This window comes from Salmo salar, chromosome 29 (genome assembly GCF_965601325.2).
Source record: "Salmo salar chromosome 29, fSalSal1, whole genome shotgun sequence".
NCBI classification, from domain to species: domain Eukaryota; kingdom Metazoa; phylum Chordata; class Actinopteri; order Salmoniformes; family Salmonidae; genus Salmo; species Salmo salar.
This window is the reverse complement of record NC_138319.1, coordinates 8157012-8183229: the sequence shown is the minus strand read 5'-3', so window position 1 is coordinate 8183229 and position 26218 is coordinate 8157012.

Below are 26218 nucleotides of genomic sequence, written 5' to 3'. Positions count from 1 at the left end.
TAATAGATCACACAGTGACAGAGGATTCATTTCGCACTTCCTACGGCTTCCACTAGATGTCAACGATCTTTATAAAGTTGTTTGAAGCGTCTATGATGAACAGAGACCGAATTAGAATGCAGGGAAGTTGACGTCCCTGTGTCGTCACTTCATTATTGCGCGCACCTGCGCGTGCATGTGAGGCGAGACATTTTTCAAAAACGTTTTTCAAGACACAGGAGAGGTCGGGTTGAAATATTACTGATGTTTCACGTTAAAAATGGCCCTAAAGATTGATGCTAAACAACGTTTGACATGTTTGAACGAACGTAAATAGATTTTTTTTTTTACTTTTCGTCGTGACTTCCCCCCCTCCCCGCCCTACATTTTGAGGAGCCTACTGAACGCCTAACAACATGGAACAACTTGGAGTTATTTGGACATAAATTATGAACTTTGTCGAAAGAAACCACATTTGTTATGGACCTGGGATTCCTGGAAGTGCCTTCTTATGAAGATAATCAAAGGTAAGGGATTATTAACAATAGTATTATTGATATTAGATGGTGCTAACCTGTATATCCTAGCCTATTGATCTTAGCATGTTCTTAGCATAGCACCCCGTTTATTGCAAAGTGTGATTTCCCAGTAAAGTTATTTTGAAATCTGGCAATGCAGTAGCATTTACGAGATGTTAATCTATAATTCTTTGAATGACAATATTATAATTTACCAATGTTTTCGAATAGTAATTTTGTAAATTGTAACGCTGATCCACCGGAAGCATTTGAGGGAAAAAAAAGTCTGCCACTGTAAAATGCTGTTTTTGGATATAAATATGAACTTGATGGAACAAAAATGCATGTATTGTATAACATAATGTCCTAGGAGTGTCATCTGAGGAAGATTGTCAAAGGTTAGTGCATAATTTTAGCTGGTTTTCTGCTTTTGGTGACGCCTGTCCTTGAATTGAAAATGGATGTTTGTACTTTTTTGGCTATGTACTGTCCTAACATAATCTAACTTTATGCTTTCGCCATAAAGCCTCTTTGAAAATCGAACAATGTGGTTAGATTAAGGAGATGTTTATCTTTTAAATGGTGGAAAATAGTTGATTGTTTGAGAAATTGAAATTATTTGATTTTTGATGTTTTGAATTTCCCGCCTTGCTAGCAATCCCAACTGGGGGATTAAGGCTACCCCCAACAGGTTAAACTAATAACACGCAAACAATTATACATGTTCATGTCTTTATTGAACACACCATGTAAACATTCACAGTGCAGGGTCCAAAAAGTATGTGAACCCTTGTATGGTTGACCATTCATTTGGCAGCAATAACCTCAATCAAACGTTTTCTGTAGTTGTGGATCAGACCTGCACAACAGTCAGGAGGAATTTTGGACCATTCCTCTTTACAAAACTGTTTCAGTTCAGCAATATTCTTGGGATGTCTGGTGTGAATCGCTCTCTTGAGGTCATGCCACAGTATCTCAATCGGGTTTAGGTCAGGCATATTTTCTTCTGTTGAAGCCATTTTGTTGTTGTTTTACTTCTGTGTTTTGGGTCGTTGTCCTGTTGCATCACCCAACTTCTGTTGAGCTTCAATTCACGACAGATAGCCTTACATTCTACAGCAAAATGTCTTGATAAACCTGGGAATTCATTTTTCCGTCGATGATAGCAAGCTGTCCCGGCCCTGAGGTAGCAAAGCAGCCCCAAACCATGATGCTCCCTCTACAATACATTACAGTTGGGATGGAGTTTTGATGTTGTTGTGCTGTGCCTTTTTGTCTCCTCAAATAGTGTTGTGTGTTCCTACAAAACATCTCAACTTTAGTTGAATCTGTCCATAGAATATTTTGCCAATTGCGCTGTGGAACATCCAGGTGCTCTTTTGCAAACTTCAGATGTGCAGAAATGTTTTTTTTTGGACAGTAGTGGCTTCTTCCGTGGTGTCCTCCCATGAACACCATTCTTGTTTAGTGTTTTACATTTCATAGAATCGTCAACAGAAATGTTAGCATGTTCAAGAGATTTATGTAAATCTTTAGCTGACACTCTAGGATTCATCTTTACCTCGTTGAGCATTCTGCGCTGTGCTCTTGCAGTTATCTTTGCAGGACGGGCACTCCTAGAGAGAGTAGCAACAGTGCTGAACTTTCTCTATTTATAGACAATTTGTCTTACTGATTAACATCAAAGCTTTTAGAGAAACTTTTGTAACCCTTTCCAGCTTTATGCAAATCAACACTTTATGGATTTTTTTTAATGGTATTATATTTATTAATGATATTATGAGTAGAGACGGAGGAGTTTTGTCACATTTGCAGTTATCGAAAATATATGGGAATATGCTCAATCCAAATTTACAACCAACTGATTGCAGCACTACCACAAAAATGGAGGAGGCAAGTGGAAAAGAGAGAAGGTAGGGAGCTTGTTTGCCTGCCATTTATTAAAGATACAAATTGGCTAAAAGGAACTGGCATAAATAGAAAAATATACCAGTTTCATTTCAGGACAAAAATGTTGACAGCTGCGCCATACAGGTTGCAAAATAAATTGGAAGAGATTTTCAATGTACCAATTCCATGGCATATGGTTTATGAACTGGTACAGGAAACTACACTTGATTCAACAGAGTTTTTCAATTTAAATTATTATAAAAAATACTTGCCACCAACAGAATGCTATATATACGGGGCATACAATAATCTCAGCTCTGTAGATTGTGCTGCGAAGAGACAGAATCAATAGATCATTTATTTTGGTATTGCCCCATGTAGCTTGTTTCTGGTCAAAGGTTCAGGAATGTAAAAAAAAAAATCAAAACATGCACTTAAAATTAACCTTACAAATAGCAGTGTTGGGTGATTTGGAAAGCCATAGTCAATCAAAAAATAATATAATAATACTCATAGGAAAGGTTTTCATCTTTAGCTCACAATCTGTGGATACAATACACTCAATTAGTATTTGTTAGCATTGCCTTTAAATTGTTTAACTTGGGTCAAACGTTTCGGGTAGCCTTCCACGAGCTTCCCACAATAAGTTGGGTGAATTTTGACCATTCCTCCTGACAGAGCTGGTGTAACTGAGTCAGGTTTGTAGGCCTCCTTGCTCGCACACATTTTTTCAGTTCTGCCCACAAATTTTCTATAGGATTGAGGTCAGGGCTTTGTGATGGCCACTCCAATACCTTGACTGTGTTGTCCTTAAGCCATTTTGCCACAACTTTGGAAGTATGCTTGGGGTCATTGTCCATTTGGAAGACCCATTTGTGACCAAGGTTTAACTTCCTGACTGATGTCTTGAGATGTTGCTTCAATATATCTACATAATTGTCCTACCTCATGATGCCATCTGTTTTGTGAAGTGCACCAGTCCCTCCTGCAGCAAAGCACCCCCACAACATGATGCTGCCACCCCCTGCTTCACGGTTGGGATGGTGTTCTTCGGCTTGCAAGCCTCCCCCTTTTTCCTCCAAACATAACAATGGTCATTATGGCCAAACAGTTCTATTTTTGTTTCATCAGACCAGAGGACATTTCTCCAAAAAGTACGATCTTTGTCCTCATGTGCAGTTGCAAACTGCAGCCAAGCTTTTCTATGGCAGTTTTGGAGCAGTGGCTTCTTCCTTGCTGAGCGGCTTTTGAGGTTATGTTGATATAGGACTCGTTTTACTGTGGATATTGATACTTTTGTACCTGTTTCCTCCAGCATCTTTACAAGGTCCTTTGCTGTTGTTCTGGGATTGATTTGCACTTTTCGCACCAAAGTACGTTCATCTCTAGGAGACAGAACTCGTCTCCTTCCTGAGCGGTATGATGGCTGCATGGTCCCATGGTGTTTATACTTGCGTACTATTGTTTGTACAGATGAACGTGGTACCTTCAGGCGTTTGGAAATTTCTCCCAAGGATGAACCAGACTTGTGGAGGTCAACAATTGTTTTTCAAATCAAAACTCAAATCAAATCAAATTTTATTTGTCACAAACACATGGTTAGCAGATGTTAATGCGAGTGTAGTGAAATGCTTGTGCTTCTAGTTCCGTCCATACAGTAATATCTAACAAGTAATCAAACAATTTCACAATTACCTTATACACATGAGTAAATTAATGAATAAGAATATGTACATAAAAATACATGGATGAGCGATGGCTGAACGGCATAGGCAAGATGCAGTAGATGGTATAGAGTACAGTGTATACATATGAGATGAGTAATGTAGGGTATGTAAACATATAAAGTGGCATTGTTAAAAGTGGCTAGTGATACATTTATTTAATCCAATTTTTTATTATTTAATTGGCTAGAGATGAGTCAGTATGTTGGCAGCAGCCACTCAATGTTAGTGATGGCTGATTAACTGTCTGATGGCCTTGAGATAGAAGCTGTTTTTCAGTCTCTCGGTCCCCGCTTTGATGCACCTGTACTGACCTCGCCTTCTGGATGATAGCGGGGTGAACAGGCAGTGGCTCGGGTGGTTGTTGTACTTGATGATCTTTTTGGCCTTCCTGTGACATCGGGTGGTGTAGGTGTCCTGGAGGGCAGGTAGTTTGCTCCTGGTGATGCGTTGTGCAAACCTCACTACCCTCTGGAGAGCCTTACGGTTGTGGGTGGAGCAGTTGCCGTACCAGGCAGTGATACAGCCCGACAGGATGCTCTCGATTGTGCATCTGTAAAAGTCTGTGAGTGTTTTTGGTGACAAGTCGAATTTCTTCAGCCTCCTGAGGTTAAAGAGGCGCTGCTGCGCCTTCTTCACCACACTGTCTGCGTGGGTGGACCATTTTAGTTTGTCCGTGATGTGTACGCCGAGGAACTTAAAACTTTCCATCTTCTCCACTACTGTCCCGTCGATGTGGATAGTGGGCTGCTCCCTCTGCTGTTTCCTGAAGTCCACGATGATCTCCTTTGTTTTGTTGACATTGAGTGTGAGGTTATTTTCCTGACACCACACTCTGAGGGCCCTTACCTCCTCCCTGTAGGCCGTCTCGTCGTTGTTGGTAATCAAGCCTACCACTGTAGTGTCGTCTGCAAACTTGATGATTGAGTTGGAGGCGATGGGTCAACAGGGAGTACAGGAGAGGGCTGAGAACGAACCCTTGTGTTGCCCCAGTGTTGAGGATCAGCAGGGTGGAGATGTTGTTTCCTACCCTCACCACCTGGGGGCGGCCCATCAGGAAGTCCAGGACCCAGTTGCTCAGGGCGGGGTCGAGACCCAGGGTCTCAAGCTTAATGACGAGTTTGGAGGGTACACTTGTGTCAAATGCTGAGCGGTTGTCGATGAACAGCATTCTTACATAGGTATTCCTCTTGTCCAGATGGGTTAGGGCAGTCTGCAGTGTGATTGCGATTGTGTCGTATGTGGACTTATTGGGGCGGTAAGCAAATTGGAGTGGGTTTATGCTTTTTCTGAGGTCTTGGCTGATTTCTTTTGATTTTCCGATGATATCAAGCAAAGAGGCACTGAGTTTGAAGGTATGCCTTGAAATACATCCACAGGTACACCTCCAATTAACTCAAATTATGTCAATTAGCTTCCAAAGCCATGACATAATTTTCTGGAATTTTCCAAGCTGTTTAAAGGCACAGTCAATTTATGTAAACTTCGGACCAACTGGAATTGTGATACAGTGAAATAATCTGTCTAAACAATTTAAAAAAAAATATTTGTCATGCACAAAGTAGATGTCCTAACATATTTGCCAAAACTATGGTTTGTTAACAAGATATTTGTGGAGTGGTTGAAAAACAAGTTTTTCCTTCAGTAGTTTTGCACATTACATATTATAATACAAATACAATAATATTATTATTTAAATATTATAACATAGATTGGGATATGCATAGGCACTGAGTGTATAAACATTATGAACACCTGCTGTTTCCATGACATGACACTTGTTAAATCCACTTCAATCAGTGTAGATGAAGGGGAGGCGACTGTCACGTCCTGACCATAGAGTGTTCTTATTTTCTATGGTAGAGTAGGTCAGGGTGTGACTGGGGGGTTTATCTAGTTTATCCTGTTAGGGCTAGGGGGCAGTATTGACACGGCTGGATAAAAAACGTACCCGATTTAATCTGATTACTACTCCTGCCCAGTAACTAGAATATGCATATAATTATTGGCTTTGGATAGAAAACACCCTAAAGTTTCTAAAACTGTTTGAATGGTGTCTGTGAGTATAACAGAACTCAAATGGCAGGCCAAAACCTGAGAAGATTCCATGCAGGAAGTGCCCTGTCTGACAATTTCTTGCCCTTCTTGATTATCTCTATCCATTACAGAGGATCTCTGCTGTTACGTGACACTTCCTACGGCTCCCATGGGCTCTCAGAAGGTGGCAAAAAGCTGAATCGTGGCTTTGCAGGCTCTGGTTGAAAAAAAGTAGCGCGTTTGGGTAGTGGCTGGTTACAGTACTGTGAGACTCATGCTCGTGCCCGCGTCGACAGAATGCTTTGTTTTCTTTTGTCTGTTTACCTAAACGCAGATTCCCGGTCGGAATATTATCGCTTTTTTATGAGAAAAATGGCATAAAAATAGATTTTAAACAGCGGTTGACATGCTTCGAGGTACGGTAATGGAATATTTAGAAATCTTTTGTCACGAATTGCGCCATGCTCGTGACCCTTATTTACACTTCGGATAGTGTCTTGAACGCACGAACAAAACGCCGCTATTTGGATATAACGATGGATTATTTTGGACCAAACCAACATTTGTTATTGAAGTAGCAGTCCTGGGAGTGCATTCTGACGAAGAACATCAAAGGTAATCAAACTTTTGTAATAGTAAATCGGAGTTTGGTCAGGGCTAAACTTGGTGGGTGTCTAAATAGCTAGCCGTGATGGATGGGCTATGTACTCAGAATATTGCAAAATGTGCTTTCACCGAAAAGCTATTTTAAAATCGGACACCTCGATTGCACAAAGGAGTTCTGTATCTATAATTCTTAAAATAATTGTTATGTTTTTTATGAACGTTTATCGTGAGTAATTTAGTAAATTCACCGGAGGTTTGCGGGGGGGGGGGGGGTATGCTAGTTCTGAACGTCACATGCTAATGTAAAAAGCTGGTTTTTGATATAAATATGAACTTGATTGAACAAAACATGCATGTATTGTATAATATAATGTCCTAGGTGTGTCATCTGATGAAGATCATCAAAGGTTAGTGCTGCATTTAGCTGTCTTCTGGGTTTTTGTGACATTATATGCTAGCTTGAAAAATGGGTGTCTGATTATTTCTGGCTGGGTACTCTGCTGACATAATCTAATGTTTTGCTTTCGTTGTAAAGCCTTTTTGAAATCGGACAGTGTGGTTAGATTAACGAGAGTCTTGTCTTTAAAATGGTGTAAAATAGTCATATGTTTGAGAAATTGAAGTAATAGCATTTCTAAGGTATTTGAAAATCGCTCCACGGGATTACACTGGCTGTTGCGTATTTGGGACGATTTCGTCCCGCCTAGCCCAGAGAGGTTAAACAATGCCACTTTATACAGTATAATGTTTACTTACCCTACATTACTCTTCTCATATGTATATACTGAACTCTATACCATCTACTGCATCTTGCCTACGCCGTTCGGCCATCACTCAATCATATATTTTTATGTACATATTGTTATTCATTCCTTTATACATACAAGTGTAAGGTAGTTGTTGTGAAATTGTTATGTTAGATTACTTGTTAGATATTACTGCATGGTCGGAACTAGAAGCACAAGAATTTGGCTACATTCGCATTAACATCTGCTAACCATGTGCATGTGACAAATAAAATTAGATTTGATTTGGTTGGCCACCAAAATCGCTGACGCAGGAAGGCGACTGTCCGGTTCATGCCAGGGTGACAGGTGAGGTGAGTAGAATGGGCCCATTGAAGTACCTCAGAACAAACTTAATCTGGCACAAACAGAGCCTTACAAGGACCATTTCTAGGATCAGGGTGGTTCAGCTGTGTCTGACGAACATGGGACTCAATCTCCCAGGAGACAGCAGCAATGAGGGAGGATGGTTTCAGGCTTGGAACTTGTGTTGTCTGCGGTGAACTGACAAGAGAGAGGGCGTCAGGCTTGGTATTCTTAGATCCAGGGCGATAAGTGAGTGTGAAGTTGAATCTTCCAAAAAACAAATGCCCACCTGGCCTGCCGAGAGTCCAGACGTTTGGCGGTCTGGATGTAGGCTAGATTTTTGTGATCCGTCCACACAATGAAGGGAAGGACTGAACCCTCTAACCAGTGACGCCACTCCTCAAGAGCCAGCTTGACAGCCAAAAGTTCCCGGTTGCCTACGTCAAAATTTCTCTCTGCAGGTGAGAGCTTGTGGGACAAGAAAGGTACAAGGATGGAGCTTCTGATCCGAGGGAGAACGTTGAGACAGGACTGCACCTATCCCGGTTTCGGAAGTGTCCACCTCGAGAACGAACTGGAGTTCTGGGTCTGGCTGGGTAAGGATTGGAGCAGAAGTGAAGCGGTGCTTGAGGTCCTGGAACGCTGCCTCTGTCTGAGAGGACCAGTGGAATGGGATGGAGGTGAGAGGAGCTGCCAAACCACTGTAGTCACGGATGAATCGTCTATAAAAATTGGCAAAACCCAGGAAACGCTGTAACTGCTTCAGATTCGTGGGCACAGGCCACTCTGTGACTGCCCTAACCTTGGCAGGGTCCATTCGTAGCTGTCCTTAAGCAATAATGTAACTCGAGAATGACACAGAGGAAACATGATACTCACATTTCTCAGCCTTGACAAATAGCTTATTCTCCGATAGCCTTTGGAGAACTTCGTGGACGTGTTGCTTGTGTTGCGTCCTTTGAAAAAATAAGAATGTCATCCACATAGACAAAACAAAACGCTCAGACATCCCTCAGTACATCATTAACCAGGCTCTGAAAAATAGTAGGGGCATTAGTGAGCCCAAAAGGCATAACCAATTAATTGAAATGTCCAAGTTGTGTGTTGAACGCCGTTTTCCACTCGTCCCCTTCTCTGATGTGGACAAGGTGGTAGGCATTCCGGAGGTCCAGTTTAGTAAACACTGTGGCACCATGGAGGGGAGCCAAAGCCGAACTGATAAGTGGCAAGGGATACTTGTTCCTGGCAGTGATACTATTCAACCCACGGAAGTCTATGCATGGCCTCAATGACCCATCCTTCTTGACAAAGAAAAAAATTCAGCTCCCACCGGAGAGGAAGAAGGCCTGACATGTCCGACAACAAGGAAGTCCTGGATGTATTCTTCCATGGCTTCTTGCGCAGGGCAAGATAGGTTATACAACCTGCTTCTAGGGAGAGGCGCTCCAGGCTGAAGCTCGATAGCACAGTCGTATGGCCGATGAGGCGGCAGAGATGGGGTGTGGTGCTTACTGAATACAGGAGCTAGACCGTGATATTCTGGAGAAACAGAAGACAGGTCTGGGGGTTCTGGAATGGGCTGCAGACACGGCAGGAGGAAGGGCAGAATGTAGACAATTAGAATGACAAAAGGTACTCCAAGTAGTAACCGTTCCGGTGGGCCATTCAGTCTGTGGGTTGTGTAGCTTTAACCATGGATGGCCCAGAACCAGAGGTGTGAGAACAGTCAATTATGTGGAAACTGATCTTTTCCTGGTGATTTTCAGAGACACACAGGATAAGAGGAACGGTTCTCTCCAAAACACGGAAGAGTAACTTTCCATTGAGAGTGTTGGCATCCAGAGTTGAATCGAGCAAAACAGTGTCCAAACCCAACTGATTAACAACCTCTCGGTCCAGAAAGCTCTCGTCGGCGCCTGAATCGACAAGAGCAGGCAGAGGAAAGCCTGGCTCTGCTACACAAGGTTGGCCTCAAGCATTGGTCTGCGAAATGATGGGCAGGCGATTTGGCTCAACAGTATATCCCCCACTATTGCTGAGCCCCTCTTTTTCTGTAGGCAGGGAACAAGTGGAGACCAGGTGACCAACCTGGCCACAATATAGACAGCTCCTAGTACTGATATACCGCTGCCTCTCCTCTGGAGATAGCCGGGTCCGGCCGAGCTGCATGGGTTCAGGATTAGAACCAGCCTGGTGATGTGATGCAGTCAGAGAAATTGATCAAAGCACAGAAGCAGACGTTATGGGACATGCTACCCTAACTCCCCTCTCCCTCTGGTGCTCACGGAGACGGTTGTCAATGCAGATAGTGAGAGAAATTAGTTCGTCAAGTCCATCAGGCTCCTCTCTGGACACCAACTCGTCCTTGAGGGTCTCAGTGAGTGCGTTCCGGAAATGCTCCCTGAAGGGCCTCATCATTCCAGCCGCTCTCTGCAGCGAGGGTGCGGAACTCACATGCCATCTCAGCAACACTCTGAGATCCTTGACGAAGGGACAGAAGTCATTTGGCAGCATCCTTTCAACAGACCGGGTGGTCGAAGACCTTCCTCATCTTATCAGTGAATCCACCATAGGAGAAGCAGATAGATGACTGTCTCTCCCAAACCGCAGTGGCCCAGGAGAGCACTGCTCCCCAAAGGCAGCCAATCAAAAAATAAATCTTGGCTTGTTCACAAGCATAAGACATTTTTTTTTACATTTTTTGTCATTTAGCAGACGCTCTTATCCAGAGCGACTTACAGTAGTGAATGCATACATTTCATTTCATGCACTTTTTGTACTGGCCCCCCGTGGGAATCGAACCCACAACCCTGGCGTTGCAAACACCATGCTCTACCAACTGAGCCACAGGGAAGGCCTAAGAGTAGGGCTGTTTCTCAAATACTACTGAACAGTGTACTAGAAAGGCTCTTCAAATGCCAAGATTGCCATCATAATGCTCAGGAGTCGGAACAAAAAGCTTTCGGGGTGGAGAAGAAGAACTGGAGACAGGTTGTGAATTCTGGGCGGAGGTTCAGACCTGTAGGTCAGACAGGCTCCGTGAAAACTCCTTGATATTCTCCAGCAGGGTTTTCAGGGATTGGTCATGTTGCTCAAGAAGGGTGCCTTGAGCAACAAGAATTTGGTGAAGAGTAGGGGAGTCTGCTGGGTTCATCTCTTGGCCAGATCGTACTGTTATGTGGAGCGAACACAGGGGAACCCAAGAGCAGACTCAGATGCGGAAGCAGGGATGAATGAACCAAAATGTTTATTGTACACAGAGCGATATGGAGTGCAGAACCGGGGTAGCTCAGATGAGTTGCAGAAAAACCCGAAGTGTAGAGTGAGGTTGGAGTTGATTGAGTTGAACAGTGTAAACCGGTCCTGAGGGGAATCCAAGGTGGTGGTGGTAAGTGAAATCCAGAGCAAGGTGGTTGGGTGGTGAGATGTGGTACAGGAGCCAGAGACAGAGCAGTAATTGCAATGAGAGGACAAAACGATGTAAGGCAGGAAAACAAGCACAGCAGAGCAACAGGATCTTGATAACGAACAAAAGGCTAGGATAATAACTGACTGAGCAGAGATTACAATCTGTCAGAGTGGAAGTGGCAGGAATTAGTATTTGTAGAGGTCTTGATTTATGGAATGAGTTGCAGCTGATAGGCTCTGCTCTGACTCCAGCACTCCTGTCTCCAACCACACAATCAAACAGAGAGGGAGAGAGAGTACAGGGGGAGAACTGCAGGTCAATAAGACCACAGACGAACACCAGAGGGCATAGCAAGAGCAGATGTGACAAGACTTATATGCACTTTGTTTATATACATTAAAAAGTTGTAGTTTAATAGCATTCTTTTTCATAACAAATCAATGCATTTTTAAATACATTGTGGTTAAGGTAGAGTATGATTTCATTTAATAATTTAATTTGAAATGTTTTAACCCCAATCATAGTCAAACTATCGCAAACAGTTTTTTTTATTTAAGAGCCGTTTGGGAGCCAAAAGAGCTTGCTCTTTTTGGTGAGCTAAGCCGAACGAGCCAGCTCACTGAAAAGAGCTGTTATGCCAGTCACTAATTCTGGCAGGTCTAGTAGAAATTCCTCATTTCAACGTGGGGATCGTCACCTCCACGTTAGCTGGTCTCCTGTAAATTTCATTAGCTAGTATTGTAGTTCAACCATTTGCAACCTCAGCTTATACCGTGGTTTGCATGTTCTGGTGTGAATTGCGTCACGGGGACTCATACTCTTGGATAGAAAAGTGGCTCTCATCATGTTTGTGTCCACCCGGGCGTTGCCTCTGATTTTGTTACCTTTATATAAAAACCCATACTATCATTTAGAAGGTTAACATCACATTACATCTTTTAACAAATAGATTCATGTTTAATTACATACGTTTCATAATATTTATATGTAATCCTGACAGCTGGGAAATGTACACTTTAGGAGATACAGTTATATGTGTTTCCTGTCCTTCATGAGATCATCAAATGAGATCACCAAATGAGATCACCACACTCATCATAACTGTCCCCGTAAGTGTCCATGGACCCTTCCCACATTCTCAAAGTAGAAATATTGTTTAATTCTCCCATTTGGGGATTAGGAGTTTGGCCAGGAGAGGTTCTTGGTCCTCTCTCCCTCAATTCTGCATGGCAGTTTCTACCAGGTATTTATGACCTATCGTAAAGTTATAAAAGAGAGAGAGAGAGAGATTATGATCCTCCCCCAGGTCACATCATGACAGTGCCCTCAGAGAAGCACTTCTTCAGGCGCTCGCTTAACTGCGACACGGGAGGGGTAGGAGGAGGGGTCGTCAGCACCTGGGTGGACCCGCGGTAAAGGCATTGCAACATGCATTCCATCAGCAATGAGCCGGTCTCCAAGGTCCTGGGCGTGGTCTTTTTCCTGTTTGTGGTCATGTTATCCATTCTTCATCACCAACATACTGGCAGTGGTGTGATGGGGTGGGGCTGCTGCCTGTTTGTGTGGGTGGGATACCTCTCCTCAGCCATCTGGAATACACTCCACAAGACACACTGTGCAGCCTTCTTCTGCTACATAAGCTTCCAGTACAGACCAGTAAGGAAGCCACAACAGCTCATACTGGTCAACACCATCCCTCCATTGGCATAAAACACCACTCACCTGGCCCTGGAGGAAGTGGGGTCCCTCAGGAATGGGGTCCACAGTAGTGGAGAATCCAGAGATTCCTATCTCTGTTGTGAGACTCGAAGGCCTTTTCTCAATTGCAAAATCCTCGTTGCTGGCAGCATGGCCTTTTCTAAATGGCATAATCCTTACATCCTCGCCTCCTCAAAATCCACTGAGAGAGAAATCCAGAATCCCCCCCCCCTCCCCCAACCTCCTCCAATGGGTTTTGAGAAGGAGGCGAGAAGATAGGACACGAGGATTATGCAGTTGAGAAAAGGCCATGCTGCAATGTCAGGAACAGGAAATACAGATAGAGGAAGGACAATATCTTCCTCACAAACACTTAAACTAGAAGGCCCGGCCTACAGACTGTACTTTCCAAAAGCCAAGGGGGGGCATTGAGCACATGTTAAAATTACAATGTATATATTCAGTAAACAATATGGAACAATTGAATCCTACAGATGAAGAACCATATATGTGACATTTAAAAAAAGAGATATACATGAAAAATCATTATTGGACACCCTTTTTCTATAGTGAACCGGTTTCACAAGCTTTCCACGCACTAATTAACAATCATTTTAAATTTAAAGATAGGCTCTCGTGAAATAATTGTTTATGTGCACCAAACTGGGAAAACCTGTCCAAAAGAGGTATGTGGAAGAACCGTATATCAAACAATCAAGCTAGCTAGTTATAGAGTACAGTAACTAACATGTATGTTCTGGGTTGTCTAATTTATAAATATAGAGAAAACATATTAGCTAAAGTTCGTTGGCTACTAACTTATACATTATCATTACAAATGTTATTGCTAGATTATAGAAGAAACATAGCTAGCTACTTTTTCTCCATCCACCGGATGATTCGACATGGCTACAGTAGCTAGCTAGTTATATGTAACGTTACACTGTATCCTGCAGGGAAGAGCGTGTTCCACGACGTGCAGAAAGGATTGTGGAAAGTTGACTGATATACTAATTTATATATTTTTTTTAAATCCCAACAAAAAAGGGGGGGAAAAGTAAGGAACTCCTCTGTCCTCTGTCGGCCCTGCATTAAAGACCAAATTGGTTAAAATTGACAGCTGTGCCATGTAGATTGCAAAATACTTGGGAAGAGATTTTCAATGTACCGATTCCATGGCACATGGTTTATGAACTGATACACAAAACAACGCGGGATTCAAAAACTTTGAATTTTTCAATGTAAATTATTATACACATTCTTGCAACCAATAAAATATCATATAAACTCAGCAACAAAAGAAACATCCTCTCACTGTCATCTGCATTTCTTTTCAGAAAACTTAACATGTGTAAATATTTGTAAGAACATAACAAGATTCAACAACTGAGACATAAACTGAACAAGTTCCACAGTAACAGAAATGGAATAATGTGTCAAGTCCTGATCTGTTTCACCTGTTCTGTGATTGTCTCCACCTCCTCCAGGTGTCGCTTATTTTCCCCAGTGTATTTATCCCTGTGTTTCCTTTCTCTCTGTGCCAGTTTGTCTTGGATGTTTTCAAGTCAACCAGCATGTTTTTCCAGTGCTTCTGTTTTCTATTCTCTTTTTCTAGTTTTCCCGGTTTTGACCCTTGCCTGTTTTTTTCTGGACTCCACACCCGCCTGCCTGACCCTTCTGCCTGCCCTGACATTGAGCCTGTCTGCCACTCTGTAACTCTTGGACTCAGAATCTGGTTTTGACCTTTTGCCTGTCCACAACCATTCTCTTGCCTACTCCTTTTGGATATAAATAAACAACTAAGACTCTAACCATCTGCCTCCTGTGTCTGCATCTGGGTCTCGCCTTGTGCCCTTATAGTACGAACTGGCCATGACAGACCCAGCAGACTTGGACCAGCTCTGCCACGCTGTCTCCCTCCAGGGAGCCACTATTGGGAGACATGAGGAGCTGTTACAGGACCTCCTGGAAGAGCTCCGTTCCTTGACGGAACGCCACAACCAACGGTTTAAGGAGATTATGGAGCAAATCAGGGAGTTTTTCCCTATTAGTGGTGAGTTTGTACAGTCTACCCCGGCTCCCCGAGAACCCCGAATACCTCCTCTGGAGCAATATTCTGGTAATCCTGGTACCTGCTGGGGTTCTCTTTCTCAGTGCTCTCTTATTTTTGAGCTACAGACATCTTAATTTCCTTCAGACCGATCTAAGTTAGCGTATGTTATTACGCTAATGTCGGGAAGGGCGCTCTTCTGGGCTACGGCAGTTTGGGAGCAACAATTCACCATTTGTTGTCATCTGGAGGATTTCATGGCAGAAGTGAGGACGGTATTAGATTCTCCGGTATCCGGGAGAAAGGCGGCAAGTAAACTTCTGGAATTACGTCAAAACTCCCAGTGTGGCAGACTACTCGGTTGATTTTAGCACATTGGCCGCCGAGAGTGCCTGGAATCCGGAGTCTCTTTGCGATACTGTTTTTCACGGATTATCTGAGGTAGTAAAAGATGAGCTAGTTGCTCGGGAACTACTGGTGGACCTCGACTCTCTCATCACCCTCACCATTAGACTTGATGGACGCCTAAGGGAACGCAGGAGTGAGAGGAGGTCTGGTTTTGGGCACACTCCAAGGGAACCCGGAAGTCCCTGAGGATGGTTTTTCCGAGAGGATCCGAAGCCACCCGAGTTCCCTCAAGCATCATTGATGACGGGTGAGTTGGATACAGCAGAACCTATGCAACTGGGAAGAGCTAGATTATCGCCTAGGGAACGTTCACATAGGCTAAGCTCCAACAGTTGTCTGTCCTGCGGTGCTGTGGGGCATTTCATTGCTACTTGTCCAGTGAGGAGACCTAAATCATTAGTAGGTAGAAGTACTCTGGTGAGTCAGACTGGTAATTCCCTAATTCCTATTACCCGTACCCCTTTTTCTGTTATTCTGCTGTGGGGAGACCAGTCAAAGTCTTTTCGGGTGCTCACTGACTCTGGGGCTGATGAGAGCTTCATGGACGCTACCCCAGTATCTGAAATAGGTATTCCCACTCAACCTCTTTCCGTTCCCATGGATGCCAGAGCACTGGACAGCACAGTTCCCATGACTCTGATGATTTCTGGTAATCACAGTGAGTCAATACAGCTGCTTCTCATTGAGTCTCCTCACATCCCTGTTTTGAGATTTCCTTGGCTCCAGAAGCACAATCTCAATATTGACTGGACCACGGGTTTAATCCTGGGTTGGAGCCCGTTCTGTCACTCACACTGCCTAAAGGAGGCGCAACCTTCCCTTAAACGTCTGCCTGCTGGATTAAGTTCGGCCTCGGATCTCTCTGCCAATTCTTACAGAGTATCATGACCTCCAGGAGGTGTTCAGTAAGGCTTGTGCTACCTCCCTTCCTCCACATCATCCTTACGATTGTGCAATTGACCTCCTCCTGGGCACCACACCGCCTCAAGGCCAGAACTATTCCCTGTCTGGCCCTGAGACCAAGGCCATGGCGGAGCACATTGATAACTCTTTGGTGGGTGGAAGCATTCGCCCTTCAGCCTTTCCTGCTGGGGCAGTGTTCTTCTTCGGGGGAAAGAAGGACAAGACCCTGCGTCCATGTATTGATTACCGGGGTCTTAATGACATCATGGTCAAGAACCGGTACCCCTTACCACTCCTCTCCTCGGCTTTTGAACCTCTCCAGGGGGCAACCATCTTTTCTAAACTGGACCTCCAGAATGCCTACCACCTTGTTTGGATACGCAAAGGAGAAGAGTGGAAGGCTGCTTTCAATACAGCAAGTGGAGACTGAGTACCTGGTCATACCGTTTGGACTCCCTAATGCTCCTGCTGTCTTCCTGGCTCTGGTTAACGATGTGTTTCGGGACATGTTGAATCGTTTTTTTTTGTATACCTCGATGAGATCCTGGTTTTCTCCCACTCTGCCCAGGAACACGTTCTTCAGCACCTTCTGGAGAACCTGTTGTTTGTTAAAGCGGAGAAGTGTGAGTTCTACCGCTCCACAATCACTTTTCTGAGATGCATCATCTCTGAAGGGAATGTACAGATGGATCCGTAAAAAGTGAGAGCGGTGGTGGATTGGCCCCAACCCATGTCCAGGGTGCAGAAACAGCGGTTTCTGGGGTTTGCTCATTTTTTCCGCGATTTCATTCGGGGCTACAGCAACCCGACGGCTCCCCTCTTTGCACTCAGCTCTCCAAACGTACCGTTCACATGGTCCCCAGCAGCAAACAAGGCTTTTGTAGATTTGAAGCAACGATTCACCACTGCCCCCATCCTCATCCATCCGGATTCGACCCGTCAGTTTGTGGTAGAGGTTGACGCTTCCGACGTGGGAGTAGGGGCCGTTCTTTCCCAGCGATCCATCCAGAACCAAAAGCTTCATCAATGTGCCTTCATGTCCCCATCGTCTCAACTCGGCAGAGACGAACTATGACGTTGGCAACCGGGAACTCCTAGCAGTAAAGATGGCCCTGGAGGAGTGGAGGCATTAGCTGGAAGGGGCGGAACATCCATTTTTAGTTTGAACCGACCACAAGAATTTGGAATATCTCCACACAGCCAAGTGCCTTAACTCTATGCAGGCCCAGTGGGCTCTGTTATTCACTAGGTTTAATTTCACCATCTCCTACGGCCCAGGGTCCCAAAATGTGAAGCCGGAATCCCTTTCCTGCCTGTACAGTTCTGCTGCCACACCCTCGGAATCAGAGACCATCCTCCCTGCCTCATGTTTGGTGGCTGCGGTTGTCTGGGGTATTGAGGCTCTGGTTCACAAAGCACAACGTTCCCAGCCAGACCCTGGGGAAGGCCCGGCTAACCAGATGTTCGTTCCTGATTCTGTCCGGTCCTGGAATGGGCTCACTCTTCCAGGCTTACCTGTCATCCTGGTGCTTGTAGTACCTGGGATTTCCTCCGACAGCGATTCTGGTGGCCCACCATGGCTCCTGATGTCTCGGCCTTCGTCGCCGCATGCATGGTGTGTGCTAAAAGCAAGACTCCATGGCAAGCTCTGTCTGGTCTCCTTCAGCCACTTCCTGTTCCTCATCGCCCCTCGTCCCACATTTCCCTGGATTTTGTCACTGAGTTTCCTCCGTCAGATGGCAACACAATCATCCTGACAGTGGTTGGCAGGTTCTCCAAGGCTGCCCATTTCATCCCTCTTCATAAATTACCTTCTGCCAATCAGGCGGCCCAGCTCATGGTGCAGCACATCTTCCGAATCCATGGACTCCCGGTCGACATTGTCTCAGATCAGGATCCTCAGTTTTCGTCCCGATTCTGGAAGGCATTTTGCACCATTATCAGGTCATCGGCCAGCCTGTCCTCCGGGTTTCATCCCCAGTCCAATGGCCAGTCGGAGCGAGCTAATCAAGATATGGAGACGGCACTCCGGTGTCTTGTTGCCAGTAACTCCACCATCTGGAGTCAGCAACTGGTCTGGGTGGAATATGCCAGGAACACTCTCCCCTGCTTGGCCACTGGACTATCCCCCTTCTAATGCTCCATGGGATATCAGCCCCCGTTTTACTGGTCCTTTCCCCATTTCTAGAGTCATTAGTCCCACTGCTGTCTGTCTGCTGTTGCCCTGTACCCTCCGTGTTCACCCTACTTCTCATGTTTCCAGGATTAAGCCTTTGTCTCACAGTCTTCTGTCTTCTGTTTCTAGCCCCATCCCTCCCCCCTGGGTCATCGATGGCCAGCCGACATATATGGTGAGACGCCTCCTGAGGGTTTGACCACGGGGCAGGTGTTTCCAGAACCTGGTTGACTGGGATTGTTATGGTCCGGAGGAGAGGTGCTGGGTTCCTGCTAAAGACATCCTGGACCTGGCCCTCAACGCTGGTGAAAATTTGCACCGGCGACTCCCCGGTCAGCCAGGTATGCGCCCAGGTAGGATGCCAGGTGCTGACCCTAGAGGGGGAGGGGGGGGGGGGGGGTACTGTCACACCCTGATCTGTTTCACCTGTTCTTGTGATTGTCTCCTCCACCTCCAGGTGTTGCTTATTTTTCCCCAGTGTATTTATCCCTGTGTTTCCTGTCTCTCTGTGCCAGTTCATCTTGTTCAATCTTGGTTTCATCAGACCAGAGAATCTTGTTTCTCATAGTCTGATAATCTTAAGGTGCCTTTTGGCAAACTCCAAGTGGGCTGTCATGTGCCTTTTACTGAAGAATGGCTTCTGTCTGGCCCCTCTACTATAAAGGACAGATTGGTGGAGTGCTGCAGAGATGGTTGTCCTTCTGGAAGATTCTCCCATCTCCACAGATGAATAGAGCTCTGTCAGAGTGACCATCGGGTTCTTGGTCACCTCCCTGACCAAGACCCTTTTCCCCCAATTGCTCAGTTTGGCCAGGCGGCCAGCTCTAAGTTCCAAACGTCTTCCATTTAAGAATGATGGAGACCACTGTTTTCTTGGGGAACTTCAATGCTGCAGACATGTTTTGGTACCCTTCCCCAAATCTGTGCCTTGACACAATCCTGTCTCTGAGCTCTACAGACAATTCCTTTGACCTCATGGCTTGGTTTTTGCTCTGACATGCACTGTCAACTGTGGGACCTTATATAGACAGGTGTGCGTGCCTTTCCAAATCATGTCCAATTTAATTTACCACAGGTGGACTCCAATCAAGTTGTAGAAACAACTCAAGGATGATGAATGGAAATAGGATGCACCTGAGCTCAATTCCGAGTCTCATAGCAAAGGGTCTGAATACTTATATATTAATAAGGTATTTCTGTTTTTTATCTGTATTAAATTAGAAACATTTCTAAAGTTCTTTTTGCTTTGTCATTATGGGGTATTGTGTGTAGATTGAATCTTATTTATTCAATCCATTTTACAATAAGACTGCAACGTAACAAAATTTGGAAAAAGTCAAGGTCTGAATACTTTCCGAAGGCACTGTGTGTGTGTGTGTGTATGTACAGTACCAGTCAAAAGTTTGGACACACCTACTCATTCTAGGGTTTTTCTTTATTTTCAATTTTGTTAACATTTTAGAATAATATTGAAGACATCAAAACTATGAAATAACAAATAGAATCATGTAGGAACCAAAAAAGTGTTAAACAAATCAAAATATATTTGATATTTGCGATTCTTCAAACTAGCCACCCTTTGCTTTGATGACAGCTTTGCACACTCATGGCATTCTCTCAACTAGCTTCATAAGGTAGTCACTACCTGGAATGCTTTTCCAACAGTCTTGAACGAGTTCCCACATATGCTGAGCACTTGTTGGCTGATTTTCCTTCACACTGCGGTCCGACTCTTCCCAAACCATGTGAATTGGGTTTTTAATTACTGTATGAACAGTTTTTGTTTTGAATCCGTTGAAAAACTACAGTGACATAGGATTTACGTTGCACCTCCTAACTCTTCCATTGGCTGTCAACAATCTTTAGGAACTGGTTTCAACCATCAGCTGTTACCGGGCAGATAATTATGGCTCAGTCAATCATTGGCCAGTCTGAGGAGAGGTGTCTTATGATGCGTGTGCACGTGACTTCGTCGTTTTTAAATTTTTCTTCTGGGATGAATACCTATTGCCCGGTTGTAAAATTATCGCAATTTTATGTAAAAAAATACCCTAAAGGATTGATTGTAAACATCATTTGACGTGTTTCTACAAACGGTAATGGAACTTTGAACATTTCGTCTATGGATTTGCGTCCACGCCACATGGCATTGTAAAGTGTTCTGGATGGGTCAACAAAACGGACGTATTTGGACATAAATGATGGACTTTGCAGAACAAATGAACATTTCTTATGGAAGTGGGTGCCCATCCGAGTGCATTCCGCCGAAGATCAGCAAAGGTAAGTAAATATTTCGAAAATATTGTTAGAGATTTGTCGACGCTGTGGTTGTAGGCTAACTGTATAGCTTAGCATTGAAGGCTAAGTTCTGTACTCGGAATATTGAACAATGTGCTTTTTCCGTAACGTTATTTTGAAATCTGACAAAGTGGTTGCATAAAGGAGTAGATTATCTCTAATTCTTTAAATAATTGTTATAAATTCTATCAACGTTTGAGTTCTTCTGTAAATTAAATGTGCCTATTCACTGGATGTTATGGGGAGAAAACATTTTCTGAACGTCACACGCCAATGTAAAAATGGGGTTTTTGGATATAAATATAAACTTGATCGAACAAAAAATGCATGTAATGTCTAACATGATGTCCTAGGAGTGTCATCTGATGAAGATTGTCAAAGGTTAGTGCTTAATTTTAGCTGTATATATGGTTTTGTGATGCTATCGTGCTTGGAAAATGGCTTTTTAAATTTTTTTTGCTGAGGTGCTATGCTAAAATAATCTAATGTTTTGCTTTCACCGTAAAGCCTTTTTGAAATCGAACAATGTGATTGGATTAACGAGTAGAGTATCTTTAAAATGCCGTATAATACTTGAATTTTAATTTTGAGATTATTTTGTTTTGAATATCGCGCCGTGCTATCTCACTGGTTGTCCAACCAATCCCGTTAGTGGGATTGTATCTCGAAGGTGAAAAGGTGTTTACATCAAGCAGTTTGCAATGACTTCTCGCCCCATATGAATACATTGCCTGATTCACTAACCCACATTGCCTATGTGGGTTATGAATGCCTTATGAACCTGACTTCGATGACAATTCATCATGCCACTATGAGGTCTACCTGTGTTGATTCTAAGCTTCCTGGAGCAACTGGAAGTGGTTAACCTCTTACATCTAGACGTTCCGCTAGCGGAACACCTGCTCCAATATCCAATGATGGGCGTGGCGCGAAATACAAACTCCTCTAAAATCCGAAAACTTCCATTTTTCAAACATATGACTATTTTACAGCATTTTAAAGACAAGACTCTCGTTAATCTAACCACACTGTCCGATTTCAAAAAGGCTTTACAGCAAAAGCAAAACATTAGATTATGTCAGCAGAGTACCCAGCCAGAAATAATCAGACACCCATTTTTCAAGCTAGCATATAATGTCACAAAAACCAAAACCACAACTAAATGCAGCACTAACCTTTGATGATCTTCATCAGATGACAACCCTAGGACATTATGTTATACAATGCATGCATGTTTTGTTCAATCAAGTTCATATTTATATCAAAAACCAGCTTTTTTACATTAGCATGTGACGTTCAGAACTAGCATACCCCCGCAAACATCCGGTGAATTTACTAAATTACTCACGATAAACGTTCACAAAAAACATAACAATTATTTTAAGAATTATAGATACAGAACTCCTCTATGCACTCGATATGTCCGATTTTAAAATAGCTTTTCGGTGAAAGCACATTTTGCAATATTCTCAGTAGATAGCCCAGCCATCACGGCTAGCCATTTAGACACCGACCAAGTTTAGCCCTGACCAAACTCCGATTTACTATTACAAAAGTTTGATTACCTTTGGTGTTCTTCGTCAGAATGCACTCCCAGGACTGCTACTTCAATAACAAATGTTGGTTTGGTTCAAAATAATCCATCGTTATATCCAAATAGCGGCGTTTGTTCGTGCGTTCAAGACACTATCCGAAGTGTAAATAAGGGTCACGAGCATGGCGCAATTCGTGACAAAAGATTTCTAAATATTCCATTACCGTACTTCGAAGCATGTCAACCGCTGTTTAAAATCAATTTTTATGCAATTTTTCTCGTAAAAAAGCGATAATATTCAGACCGGGAATCTGCGTTTAGGTAAACAGACGAAAGAAAACAAGGCATGGGGTTGACGCGGGCACGCGCCTGAGTCTCACAGTACTGTAACCAGCCACTACCCAAACGCGCTACTTTTTTTCAGCCAGAGCCTGCAAAGCCACGATTCAGCTTTTTGCCGCCTTCTGAGAGCCCATGGGAGCTGTAGGAAGTGTCACGTAACAGCAGAGATCCTCTGTAATGGATAGAGATAATCAAGAAGGCCAAGAAATTGTCAGACAGGGCACTTCCTGCATGGAATCTTCTCAGGTTTTGGCCTGCCAAATGAGTTCTGTTATACTCACAGACACCATTCAAACAGTTTTAGAAACTTTAGGGTGTTTTCTATCCAAAGCCAATAATTATATGCATATTCTAGTTACTGGGCAGGAGTAGTAACCAGATTAAATCGGGTACGTTTTTTATCCAGCCGTGTCAATACTGCCCCCTAGCCCTAACAGGCTAACTAACTAGCCATTTCATATCGGTTACACTCCTTCTGATAGGTCCCGGCATCCGTTCATAACCAGGGGATCAGTCGGGCACTGAACTGTGCACTTTGTCTAACAGAAAAACAGGATCAACGATTGTCATCATTGTCATCATTCCTCAGTTACAAAAATGGAAATAACAATCTCGTTTGGAAGTTAATTCTATGCTTTACAGATTGGATTACATTCAGTCCGGTGACGCCGTTACACTATGCAACCAATTGTGACATGTTTTGTTATGGCCCTGGGTTGATTTGAGTTTGTTGCTGCTAGTTAGTATACTGTTGTACTTAGACATGAGTTAGCTAGTACCGACATAGCTGCATTCAATGTTTATTTGTGCCCTAGACATGGTTTGCACCTTAGAGGCCAATGTGACTGTTTCGTCTAAATTACACTAACTTAGCCTCTACGGGCTAGGGGGCAGTATTGAGAATTTTGAAAAAAATATGTGCCCATTTTTAACTGCCTCATACACCAACTCAGAAGCTAGGATATGCATATTTAGATAGAAAACACTCTGAATTTTCTAAAACTGTTTGAATGGTGTCTGTAAGTATAACAAAACTCATATGGCAGGCAGAAACCTGAGACAAATACAACCAGGAAATGAGAATTTTGTGGCTGTACTATTTGAGTCATTGCTAATAGATCACAGAGTGACAAAGGATTCATTTTGCACTTCCTACGGCTTCCACTAGATGTCAACGATCTTTATAAAGTTGTTTGAAGCGTCTATGATGAACAGAGACCGAATTAGAATGCAGGGAAGTTGACGTCCCTGTGTCGTCACTTCATTATTGCGCGCACCTGCGCGTGCATGTGAGGCGAGACATTTATCAAAAACGTTTTTCAAGACACAGGAGAGGTCGGGTTGAAATATTACTGATGTTTCACATTAAAAATGGCCCTAAAGATTGATGCTAAACAACGTTTGACATGTTTGAACGAACGTAAATAGATTTTTTTTTTTTACTTTTCGTTGTGACTTTTCCCTCCCCCGCCCTACATTTTGAGGAGCCTACTGAACGCCTAACACCATGGAACAACTTGGAGTTATTTGGACATAAATTATGAACTTTTTCGAAAGAAACCACATTTGTTCTGGACCTGGGTGCCTTCTGATGAAGATAATCAAAGGTAAGGGATTATTTTACAATAGTATTATTGATATTAGATGGTGCTAACCTGTATATCCTAGCCTATTGTTCTTAGCATAGCACCCAGTTTATTGCAAAGTGTGATTTCCCAGTAAAGTTATTTTGAAATCTGGCAATGCTGTAGCATTTACGAGATGTTCATCTATAATTCTTTGAATGACAATATTATAATTTACCAATGTTTTCGAATAGTAATTTTGTAAATTGTAACGCTGATTCACCGGAAACATTTGAGAGAAAAAAAAATCTGAATTTCACCGCTACTGTAAAATGCAGTTTTTGGATATAAATATGAACTTGATGGAACAAAAAATGCATGTATTGTATAACATAATGTCCTAGGAGTGTCATCTGATGCAGATTGTCAAAGGTTAGTGCATAATTTTAGCTGGTTATCTGCTTTTGGTGACGCCTGTCTTTGAATTGACAAAACATTACACACAGCTATTTTCAATGTACTCTCCTAACATAACCTAACTTTATGCTTTCGCCGTAAAGCCTCTTTGAAGTCGGACAATGTGGTTGGATTTAGGAGATGTTTATCTTTCAAATGGTGAAAAATAGTTGATTGTTTGAGAAATTGAAATGATTAGATTCTTGCAGTTTTGAATTTCCCGCCATGGTCTCTTGTCAATAAATCCCAATACCGGGATCAGGTCCTCAAAGTGACATGGAAATACGATGGCATTGCTAAAGTAGGCAAATAATTAGTAGGAAAAAACATGATCATATTATGATGTCGGCAATTTTACTTTAGCGAGATACATAAAAATACATAAGTAAGTACATAAGTACATAAAAAAATAGCTAGCAATGCTGTTATACTATCTAGCTAAAACAGTGGTCCCCTCAATCTAAGTTCACTGATACAAGTTATACTACGTCTAAAGTCAATCTAGCGACATCACAGTCATTTTTTATTTATTTTATTTCACCTTTATTTAACCAGGTAAGCCAGCTGAGAACAAGTTCTCATTTACAACTGTAACCTGGCCAAGATAAAGCAAAGCAGTGTGTCACAAACAACAACACATGGAATAAAGAAACGTAGAGTCAATAACACAATAGAAAAGTCTATATACAGTGTGTGCAAATGAAATAAGATTAGGAAGGTAAGGCAATAAATTGGCCGTAGTGGCAAAATAATTACAATTTAGCAAATAAACCCTGGAGTGATGGATTTGCAGAAGATGAATGTGCAAGTAGAGATACTGGGGTGCAAAGGAGCAAACAAAATGTATAAATAAAATAAATAACAATATGGGGATGAGGTAGTTGGATGGGCTATGTACAGGTACAATGATCTGTAAGCTGCTCTGATAGCTGATGCTTAAAGTTAGTGTGGGAGATATGAGTCTCCAGCTTCAGTGTTTTTTGCAATTTGTTCCAGTCATTGGCAGCAGAGAACTGGAAGGAAAGGCGGTCAATAGAGGAATTGGCTTTGGGGATGATCAGTGAAATATACCTGCTAGAGCACGTGCTACGGGTGGGTGCTACTATGGTGACCAGTAAGCTGAGATAAGGCGGGGCTTGACCTAGCAAAAACGTATAGATGACCTGGAGCCAGTGGGTTTGGCGACGAATATGAAGCGAGGGCCAGCCTACGAGAGCATACAGGTCGCAGTGGTGGGTAGTATATGGGGCTTTTGTGATGAAACGGATGGCACTGTGATAGACTACATCCAATTTGCTGAGTAAAGTGTTGGAGGCTATTTTGTAAATGACATCGCCAAAGTCAAGGATCGGTAGGATAGTCAGTTTTACGAGGGTATGTTCTGCAGCATGAGTGAAGGATGCTTTGTTGCAAAATAGGAAGCCAATTCTAGATTTCATTTTGGATTGGAGATGCTTAATATGAGACTGGAAGGAGAGTTAACAGTCTAGCCAGACATCTAGGTATTTGTAGTTGTCCACATATTCTAAGTTAG